This window comes from Solea solea, chromosome 11, assembly GCF_958295425.1.
Source record: "Solea solea chromosome 11, fSolSol10.1, whole genome shotgun sequence".
NCBI lineage: Eukaryota > Metazoa > Chordata > Actinopteri > Pleuronectiformes > Soleidae > Solea > Solea solea.
Window position 1 is genome coordinate 7,858,927 of NC_081144.1, and position 11,911 is coordinate 7,870,837.

Consider the following 11,911-nt stretch of genomic DNA (forward strand, 5'->3'; position numbering starts at 1 on the left):
ACAAATACAGGATTTAAAGGTTATTCCCTCTCAGCATGTTATGATACTATTAATGTGATTAACAGTATAATCTTTTTATCTTAAATATTAAATATTACTGTTTATTACAGCCATGAGACAGCACGTAATACAGTATGTTTCAAAAAGTGGGGGGAAAAAGGTTATTATTTAGTTTATTTGACTGGACAATTATAATAACTATTAATCAAAAATTGATGTGACCGTAGACTGTTTTTACACCAAAGCAGAGAAGCAGAATATGAGTTACCTTTTTCCTTTGTGTCTGGAGGTCATGACCTTTTTTGCTAAACACATCATTCCCCACTAGATGGCAGCATAAACCCAGTGCATTATTGCCGAACACAGCCAACCTGGTGTTCTCTTCAGTATGTGTGTGTCATTCACTCCACTTGTTACACACACTGAGATGTGGAGCTCTGCTTGTTATCCACGGTTCTCAATGTTGGTATCACTGACGATTATCAACACGGCCGAGTGTTTTTTCTGGAGTGTTTTCCACTGGTGAAAGTAGGACGGTCTCTTTTACTCTTATCACTGGTCTGGCTTTAAAGTTCCACGGTGTCACATTTAGTTCACTAATTGAATATACCACCCATTATTATGTTTGTTTAAGTGTATAATCATTTTGAAAAATACGTTGTTTACCTTCCTTGGCTTTAGAATAACGTACTTTACTATCATTTGTAGTGTTTTTGTTGAGAAGGATATGGAGCTAGCTTAGCAGAAGCTAATCAAAGACTCAGGTGTGCTGGGGTTTCACGATGCTAGTCCGTGTAACAGAGGTGGAAATATTACTGAAGTATTCTACTCAAGTAAAAGTGCCAGTATTTTGATAATGTTTTACTGAAGTACAAGTAAAAGTAGAATGTACTCAAGCAATGTGCTCAAGTAAATGGGGTTGTTTCTTGTGGGGTGCAAAAAGGACAAGGGGACACAAATCTCACATTAATTGTTCTTTAATTAAAGGCAAACCTTTACACATTAAAGTGCCGACAAAATAAAAGATGTCAACACATAAAGTATCAGTCAAAATGGGTGAGTTTTCAGTGTCTTAGTAACGGATGTGATTTACACCATAGCGAGGTACAGTACTTCCAAAAAAACAAATGTAAAAGTAAAATTACACATTTTAGTACACAAAAAACTCAATTACAGTAACGCATGTAAATGTAATTCATTAATTTCATTACTTTCTGCCATTATTAAGTATAAACTGTACTCCAACCTTGCAAAGCCTGGTTGTATGGCTGCTACTTTATCATACATGACCAAAGAAGGTGCGTATAATCACATGTACTCTCATAAATGGGTAACACATTTTCCCTATTTCAACTGTTACATATTTCATGTTTTTATTCTTTCTGGTGCATTAAGGCCACTGTAGAACCTTGATGAGCTTGGGAAAGGCAGGAGTAACAAACAGTTGTTTGTTTGTTACAGTCTCTTTATCCGATGACAGTTCTTACTCTCACTAAACCTTTAATTTCTCAGGACGGCCTGTGACAGTAAGAACACATGTAATCTTCAGTGTTTCTCCTGTACACTGACTTGTTATCTTTCACCTCAAAAGGCAGGCATCTTGTGTTTCACTGGGAAACAATGTCTGATTATTTGCTCATTTCTCTCTTCAATGGCAGGAAGTTGTGTGCTGGATAAAGTGGCACTTTGCCCCCCCCCCACTACTCCCCACTGGCCTGTGCCAGAAGCAGCTTCTTATGAATGGCCTTTAGCCAGTGTAACCCCTGAGGTCTCTGCTCTGGGATGCAGGATGCAGAGACTCACTGCTGTGACATTTACTTCCTTTCAGCAGGCTAAGGCTTTGCAAACCAAATAAGGATAACAACAGCCCCATCAGTGATTGGGTGACATTCTCACATTTGGTTTTATTTTAAAAAAGGGCGATCATATTGTGATGTGAAATGGCAGATTCTGATAGTACGAGTTTACTCAGCTTGTAAAAACAGTTGTGTGATGTTTTCTGTGTTTCCGAAAGAACCTTTTGTCAGGTCAGTACTCAGGTTTCATTAGGGTACTCTTAGTTTTTTTTGAGTAAACATTGTTCACTCATAGCATATTCTATTCCACCAATTGGCTCAAGCTCCCTTTGCAACCCTCAAAGGATAAGTGGTAGATAATAAATACCCCAAAATAGTGACAAGTGTTTTTATTGGTATCTGCACAAGATGTGTGTACTACATAATTAAAAACCAACTAATTTACTATGTTAAAGGGCAGTTTTTAAGCCTGACACCACAGGGTTACATGGATCCAGAGCCTTTGTAGAATATGACACATTTTTTTTACATCAGTTATATTTTCTTGCTAAATGTGTCTCTTTATTGAAGTGCAACGCCAAAATACCGTGCAAAGTGAGTAATTAAAATTCTCCCTCTCATCTTAGTGTATCACCTTATGTGTTTGTGCGTGTGAGTAAACAAGCAAAACACAAACTGGGACAAAAAAAACGTTCACTTGAAGCTGTGGAACAATTGTGGCAGCAGTACACAGAACTATGCATCAACAGTTTGTGTTCTCTATTGTTTCACCTCTCCACTGGCTGGAAGACAGTCACCAGGACTGATGATGATGGGGCACATTAGAAGCATGTGGAAAGGATGTGGATTTCTTAAAAAAAAAGAATATCATAATAAGGGTGACAGAGTGTCTCCCACAGTCTCCTCAGATCATGTTGACAGATGTGCAAAATCACCAGCTTCACCAGGGCTTTGATTTTTACTGTTATGACTGGACAGATCCGTGGAGAGCAACTGGGCATCTGCAGGGTTAGAGTTGAGGAGTGAGTGACGTATATGAAAATGGAAAGTTGCCACACCATCTCACTCCCGTCTACTAGTCTGCAAGTGCTGCTCCAGTGCCTGGAAAGAATGCTCACTCTTCCCTCTCGCTCACTGTGACGCCAGTACTGTGGCATCATTAGGCCCTCACCGAAACCAATCCCTTTTAAATGGCACTATTCATAAAAGTGGCTCATGTTATTTTCTCTGGACGGCCGTGCTCGTCACGTGCTGGCTGAAGTGAGGCAGGAAATCCAGACCCTCCAGCAAAAGGTTCATTCTGGGTACTCGGCACACAGGATCCAAATATTCTCCTGAATGAAAGGAAAGGGAAACAATATGGACTATACAGGTCAACACATAAACTCTAGGAGCTCTGGGCTCATCAGCAAATAATACAGTATGTCTTCTGAAAGGTAGGGTGGGAGATTATTCTTTCTAGCATTTCTTACTGTGTTGCTTAAAATCCTCTTCACAACCTGCTTGTAACCAGTTAATTAATGATTTGTCACAAAAATAAAAAATGTCAGTCATCGGTGGAACGGATAGGCCTGTGAAAACACCATCCATAATCCCCCCCCCCCCCCCGTGCTCTGGAGATGTAGCTTCGGTGGGAAGTCTGATTTTTGAATTAAAAATGTAGCCTGCTCAAACTGTTTGTCCAGGATCTCCAACCCTACCTTTAAGCGTTTCTCCATATTTGGTGCTTATATCCTATCCTTTGTGACTCCAATATTTTTTGTCACACCTTTTCACAAGTTATGGGTAAGGTAAAATGAGAATATTAGGAGCCATGGCCTGGAAAGGTTGAATTGTTTAAACTCCAAAAACACAGCTTGTCTCAATCCCTAGGGCATGGATCATCAACTGGCCTGGACCCAGGAACGACTCCAGCCCCCCAATGCTTCCAATCCGGCCCACAACTTAATTCCAGAAAAGCAAAAAAAAAAAAAAAAAAGAAATCTTGTGGTCTCTCAGCGAGCATTCCACAGCGCACCGAACAATTTTGATTTTTTTCTTCGCATTTATTGTTTTACATGCTGTTCTAATTTTCACATGCCTTTGCTTCACATTTGTTTTTATTTCAAAGTCTCCACAACAAGTTTCAAACCAACAGACTTCTCAGTAACAAAAAAAAAGGCTAACAATTCCTTCCATTTTGTAAGAAAATTTGAATATTAAAACCAAATAAATATTCAGAACTACAATAAACCACAAGGCCAAAATGTAAATTTTATTCCATTTTAGTTGAATGCCCGGCCCCCAAAGTATTTGCCAAGAAAAATTCTGGCCCTTCGACAAATATAGTTGGTGACCCCTACCTTGATTGCTTCATTATGTTTTGCTATTATATATATATACTGTATATATATATATATATATATATATAAATAATAAAACAAACTTATTTCATAGATGTTTGCTAGCCACTTCTAAGGCTCCAAAGACGTTAACATGGCTAAAATCTGGAGATTTGTTTTTTGGGCGGTTTAAGGTGGCACTGTCAGAGCGAGCAACAGAAAAAAGGAAACCGAACAAAAGGGAAACATGGCAGTACATCCAAGCGAGTCCCCACAGAACCAGGAAAACAGCTGTGTCCACAGTTGGATAAAATATGTTGTGTCTTGCTTTGCCTGCCGGTCCCCGAGGACTTGTCATTTATCGCCGAATCCCCAAGTTCCCTTACATCAGCTCATAACGTACACCAGGGAAGTTACTAACGAAAACAACAGCGTGTAGTTTTTATTTCGTTCATGTTTCCTTGTGTGCGTGTTTTCTATTTCACATGCTTCTCGCTTCCTTTGTGTCCTGTAATAAAAACCATCCCATTTGCTGAGCAACTGGCCGCGTGCCCGGCTTTCCTCGAGGTGGAAGTTTAAATATCTAGCTGCTTACACAGTCTCTTAACAACAAGCAGTGGGTAACCTCATCTGAATGTTTTCTGTCTTACACTGGGAGAGAAAAGAAGTGACTTCATGTCAGAGGTAGCTGCCTCTCCTCGACGAACGTCAAGGCTTTGATGGTGATTTTGATTTATTTGAACAGAGTGGTTGTCTTGGCAAATTAGTTGTTAATTTGGTAAAAGTGGTAGGTAATTTGGGTTGTTGTCTGCCTTTACTTGTTTGTTTTTTCTTCATGATTACTTCTGGGATTTTTTAAGAAAAGGTTTTAAACACTAACTGAATAACTGTAGTAGATGTTCATATTCTCACTCCTTTAACTGTGTGGTATCCACATTAACAGCTAGGGATGTCAATGTCATGTTTGTAATCCACAATATTTCAGAATTAGTTTTATTGCCTAGTTGGTATTAACATATAAGGAATTGTCCTTTTTGCCAATTATCTGGTGGATTGCCGTATTTTCTATATTCACGGTTCATGGCGCCTTGAATCTTAATATTTTTGATGATTACCCAAGTTTTATCTATATTTATTCCTAAATTCAATTACTTCCATCATGTTGGCTGGATTACCCATTTTATCTTCAATTGCCACAGTGTTATTATTTGTGATTTTACATTGACATCTATTCCATGAAATTGTAACAGTAATAACATTTTTTCATCTGACAACATTTTGGTCCATATACAATAGGTGTCATATGTAAGTCTTTGGTTTCAAACCAAAAAGTTACTTTCAGTTCTTATTCACATCAGCATTAGAAGTACTTTTTGTGAAACTTTAGAATTAACAGCATTATCAAAAATATTTTTTTATGTTTCTGTATTTGAAGTATGTAGAAGCTCTTTCACCGAAACGATGTTTTTAATGCTAAAAATATAACTATTATTGTAATCCATGAATTAGAAAAATTAGTTTTAGTGGTTGAATGTTATGCTTGGACTTGGAAGAAGCCCAGTTTTGGGTATAAAAAGGTGAATTCAGTTTGTTATTAAGCACAAGACAGTAGTCATGGATCAACATGATCCTTTTATTGGAGTCATGTGTCTTTTTTAGCTGTATTATTGGCCTGTCCTAACCCTTCAGTATAATCTGTCTTTTTTTTTTTTTTTTTACTGTTAAATACTCTAAATTGTCATCAGCCCGTTCATTGTAACTGCGCCTGTCTGCCATTTGGTGCTAAACAGGGAACTTCGGGCACTTAAACAGAACGCAACCCTATATTAAATGTTGAAACTCAACCCAATTCTCAGTTGGTTTGTATACTGTAACCACAAGTGACAGACTCATTGAAGATGGTGAATATGAACAATATTTCATCATTAATCATCATTAATATCAATATGTTATTATTGTCAGTCTCACTACGCTCAGTCCCACTGTGCCCAAGACTCCTCACATGTTTACATCTTTCAAAGCAGCTTTTCAATCAAAAAATTAGAAAATAAACAGAAAGTGTTTAAACTGCACGTAAACACACGTGTCTTTGTTTAAATGCACTCATGCTGTGTAACAATGTCGTTTTTAGCTCCGCTCGGCTGTTGATCCCGATGCTGCTGTCGCCTCAGGCTTCAGTGACCGATAGCACGTTTGTCGGGGTCAGACTCTGTGTTGTAGAGGTGGTGGGAATAAGACAAACAACTGTTTTTGAAAATCTGGGAAAGGATGTCGAATCACTTCCTGTCTATGTGCAGCGATCTCTAAAGGGCAATTACGTGAATCATGTAGAAGTCCCATCTTGATGTCTATTCCCTTGTAATGAGAGGAGTTTGTTGATACCATATTCCTTCCGTTCTATTCGTCATTTTCTATACTTGTCAGTCTTGTATAAAGTACCTTAAAGGGATACTTGAATAAAAGTACAAGTATCCTACCGGAAAATGACTTTAGTAGAAGTTGAAGTAACTTTTTATAATATTACTTAAGTAAAAGATTTACTGTACTCAAGTATCAGAAGTCATTTTCTGATATAAAATGTACTTAAGTTTTAGAAGTAAAAGTATTTAAAGTGAGGAGTAAGGATTGAGCCATGGTAGCTCAGTGGTAGGGCGAGTTGTCTTTTAATGGAAAGGGTATGGGTTCAATTCCTGTCTCTGCTAGGCTGTGCCCTTGAGCAAGACACTTATCCCCATGTTGAAGTGTGTGAATGAGTGAATGGCAAAAAAATGAGTAAAGCAGCTGATCAAGAAAAGCTTTTTATAAATACACACCATTACTAACTCTTCTTCTTCTGATTTTACGAGCAACAAAGATAGTTAGAGTCAGTGTAGTGGAGTAAAAGTAAAAGTTGCTAGAAATATAAATAACAAAGTAAAGTACACATATGTGAATTTTGTACAGTCACGAAGTATTTGTACTTTGTTACATTACAACACTGAACCTTGTTGTACGAAACTGGCAGTGATAGTCATTCCCAGCAGGAGCAAGCCTCATGTTTATAGCAGCTCAGCTTTTTACTTCAGTGCTTATACACTGAATGTTTTGTGTAGATGATGCTATTTCCTGTAACAATGAAGCTCACTGGTTCTACCTGTGAAAACAATGCTCTGCCCTGTCGTCTCAGTGGGTAAGAGTTTCCACACTCTGTGTGCCAGACTGCTGCTTTTTTCCCTCGGCTCTCATCACACATGGTATCATGGAAACATGTATGCAGAAGCAGACAGTGGTGTGTGTGTGTTTACTTGTATTGGTTACTTCTGCAAGACCTTTTCTGGCATAATCTCTGACCTAGTGAGGACCAGTAGTCCTCATGGGGACCACATCCTGGTCACAATGAGGCACAATTTAAGTTAAGAGTGTGTGTCCAAGGAAGAGAGCGCGTTCCATTTGTGCAGTAATCTGAAAGGGTGGAGTTAATTCAGGAAATGTTTTTACGGGGTTGCAGGTGCTGATTAACATGACGCTGATAAGAAATAGTGTATTGTGGCTAAGTGCATCTTTTTACTTGTAGGAACTGGGATTTCATGAGAGGGATTTCATGAGATAAATTATAGAGAGATTTCATGTTAGTTCTTAAGGTTTGATGAGGGGATTGCATTTTTTCAGCTTGTTTGTTACCCACACCAAGGAGGTTATGTTTTGGGTGTTTGTCTAATTGTTTGTGAGCATCAAAACTCAAAAAAACCCAAAACAATCAGATTAAATTACATTTTCTAGGGATGAAGTGGCTAGACCTGGGTTCACGACCCGGTTTGAACAAGGGCCTTTCTGCATGGAGTTAGCATGTTCATGTGTGTGCATGGGTTTTCTCCAGGTTACTGCCCACAGTCCAAAAACATGCTAAAGTGACTGTAGGTATGAATGTGAGAGTGGATGGTTGGTTGTCTCTGTGTGGTCCTGTGGGGGACTGTCAACTTGTCCCCTATGTCAGCTGGGATCGGCACCAGTGACCCCTGTGACCCTCATGTGGGGGATAAAGTTGTAGAAGATGACATGAGATGAAGTTCATGGCCCAAGGAAAATTAGTCTTGGATCCAGACACAAAAATTGAATGACACGTTGACTCCTGCTGTAGAAAATATATTACTCCATATGTGCTTTAATTCCACATTTGACTCAAATTCTCACATGGTAGAAATGACCCGAGCTCCCATTAAAAACACATAAACTATATTTTCTTATTGCTGTCATTGGTGCCCATGTGTGCTGGGCCTCGTCTCGGGTTACCTCTGGGAAAACAGGCATAGCATGACTCCAACAGGTGATGGGCTTGATGGAGGGGCTTGTCATAACACTTCAGTGCAGTGCACCTCCTGCTGAAAATTAATTACACATTAGGCCTGACTGCAGAGAATTATTAATAGCCTCTCTCTCTAGAGTTTTAATAGCCAGGGAATCCTCTCGGAAAAGAATGGAAAAAATCAGAGGCATCTATCTGAGAATAAACTTCTCTTCTGGCAACATCTCTGCAACTTGTGGCCCAAACAAAGTGCTGTGAGGTCATGCAGAGTTTGGTTCTTTTTAAATAATCTGTCCTGCATCTGTGAGCCGGTGTCAGGTTTTAAGTGTTAGCAATGTGTAACAGATAACAGGTCAGTTCAACCAAATGTACGTGAGGTTAAACTCTGTAATGCTCTGTAATGCTGAATAGCATTCTGCTGACACTCTTCCTTTCTTTTATGTGTCCTTTTTGAAGTTAATGTTTCAGAATAAATGCTAAAAAATCAAAGCAACTATACAAGATAAGAGAAAACTGTGATGGTTTTACCAAAACAATCAATGTTGATGTTCATCATGTCTGGAGGTTTCAGACGAAATCACGACTGGCGTGCAGAGTCACCTGAGCTCTGTAAACTGCTAAAGACAGGGAGATTATGCACCAGCAAGAGTTAGAAGGTCACAGCACTGCTCAATGTCAATTTGATCTCCTTCTTCATCCTTTAATGGCCAGTCACTCGCAGCTGCTCCCAGAGATGTCATGGTTCAGCACCTCCGTGAGACGCGACGGCTTTCCGCCCTCAAAGGGAATCACGGAGAAATCACTGGGGATCTTCATTTGTCTGGGTTTTAGGAGTCGACCGAGATTGACAAGGCGTTTCTGAAAAACATCAGAGGACCGCGCTGTGATCATGGTACAGATTTACTTGACTTCCTTGTCAGACAGCATCTGGGAGCTGATAAAATATTTGAATAGAAACCCTAGATGCCCCCCCCCCCCCCACACACACACACACACCAAGTGGAATTAGGTACCAGGAGAGAGAAAGGGAAAGAAAGACAAGGAATTCAAACTGCCACAAATTCTTGGCAAAGTCGTGTGATGGATGGTTAATGATTAGAATATGGCCCGACTCGCCTCATTTCACCTTTTGGTGCTGTTTCCCACAGGCCACTATTTTGTCACAGTGTGTACACAAAGGCTAAAACAGGTGCAGTAAATGTTTTCTTACTGAGCTGACACAACCTTGACTAAAACCCTTTCCCCTTAAGTTGCTTGAGGAAATGGGGAATTTATTGAAGAATGCACTGTATGTGAGAGTGGATGGTCGTGAGAGCAGGTAAACATATTTTGTTCCTGTCTCTGAACAGATATGGCTCGCATTTTAGTCATGACGTATTCATAACCATACTTCATATTGTGAGCTCAACTGTTTTCCAAATATATATGGGATAATATATATAATAATATGGGACGTTAAAAGCCCTTATCTATTTAGAAGGTTGCTAGGATAGGATACTGAAGCAATACATTCATCAAGCTCCTACCTTAAATTAAATACTCCATCATAACAATCTAAAACTGCTGTCATACATGCACTCAAGTTTGTGCATTCTCTGGATATTGTCCGAATGCAGCAGGAGAACCCCCTCCACACAGTGTCCTGCCTCCTGCATGCTCAAACCAGGCGGCTCCACCCCCTCTGGACATTCTTCCAGGGTTGTTAACCAGACTCCCACTGTGACCGTCCCATGTGAACAGCTAACTCTGGAGAAGATCCGGACCCTATACGGAGTTGACGTCTGAAAATGGCTCACGTCTCAGAGACATGAGACGTTTCTAAACAAGGAGAAATGACTCTTTAAAGAAACAAACAAATATTTATTTACTGTTAGTTGTCTGCCTATAGGAACCACATATGCTATAGTCTATATATAGTCTATATAGTATGTTTACATGTTGTTGTGCATTAATGTGCAATGTCCCTATACTAAATAAATACATAAACAATTCAATTCATGCACGTGCACACACGCGTCCAGGCCTCTGTGTTGATTATCACCAGATTAGAGGGCTCTGTAGTTTCTCACTAACATCAGCATCTGAGCCTGCAGGCCTTTCACTGTGTTCAGGCCCCTTCATTATGCTCCTGCAGAGTGCGACCACTAACCCAGGGACGGAAGGTCATCTCCCAGCCCTTTACTAATCACAGCCTCCCCTCATGAGCGACCAGCCCCTCTGCAGCAGCTGGCAGGTGAATCAACGCACTCTTTGTTGAATCACCTGAAAGTCTGTTTTCTTCCCCCCTTTTTTTGCTGATTACAGGGTAAATGCCAGTGAGTCAGAGATGTACCTTTGTTGCATATGAACCAACAGCTGCGTCTAATTCATTCATTTTTTTTAGTCATCACAGAGGACAATTGTAAGGAACATTATTGTATTTGCTTGCCTATGTTTGTGTATTCATCATGTATTAGTAATCTTGGCCAACGGTGTTAATGTATGTGAAAAACTATGAATGAAAGAGGGATAAAGGAAGAATGGTGACCGAGGGGTAATTGTGACAGTCGTGATATATGATTATAGAAGGTTTGGGAATCCTTGCTTGGCTTTAAATCACAGTTAAAATCACGGGTGTGTTGCTATAAGAGAATAATGTAACTTAGAGACTCACGCTGTGCTAATGAAGCCACCTGGTGCCTTAGCCCAGCATGGGTGAGCTTCCATGTAGCGGAATCTGCGGGAAAATTGAGCTGTGGAATGAGGAAGGAACTGGGCTCAAAGTGTTTCTATTACCAAAAGCAAATTAGAAAAAAAAAAGATAGTTTGCAGCTGTGAAGCTTTAGGGAGCTACTGCAGCAGCTGGTTAGCTTAGCACAAAGCTTAGTTTCGTGCTTAGTTTAGAAAACGTAGTTTTTCAGCACATATAATGCCACATAACGTAAAAGAGAATTGTGTGACCAATTTGACCAAAAGTCTAGTAAAATTAATAGAGGATTACAATCACTTACTCCACCCTTAATCAAGCTAATGAAGTCTAAAACATCTGAGACATTTGCCGACTCAAAGACTGGCCAACAAGAGCTCAAACAGGATGTGAGTGCGATGTTATCATGAACCTTTTCGTCACAAATGTGTTTTTAAAACACCGGAAGAAAAACATTCTGACTCTTAATTGGCTTTGCTTTGAAACGGTGCGTCAACACACTGCTTTATAGTTTTTGTTTTTAACTGAACAGCAGTGAACTATGTCGCAATGCTAAATCTGGCTAATGCTGTTCTCACAGTGTTTCTAGTCTTTGGGCAAAAGTAAACTAACCAGCCTCATATATCTTATAGACACAAGATTCTTCTTCTTGTCAAATCTAGGTAAGAAAAAACAACTTCCAAAAACAGTTGTTCTTGGTTGTTCCATCATGAGCCTCGGCCAAAACAGCAAATGGAAGAATCTTCATTATTTTACACAAAGACGAGATTTACACTCGCTGTTGGTCATTTTACTGTTTGGTCTCATGGTCTGTGCTTTCATAATA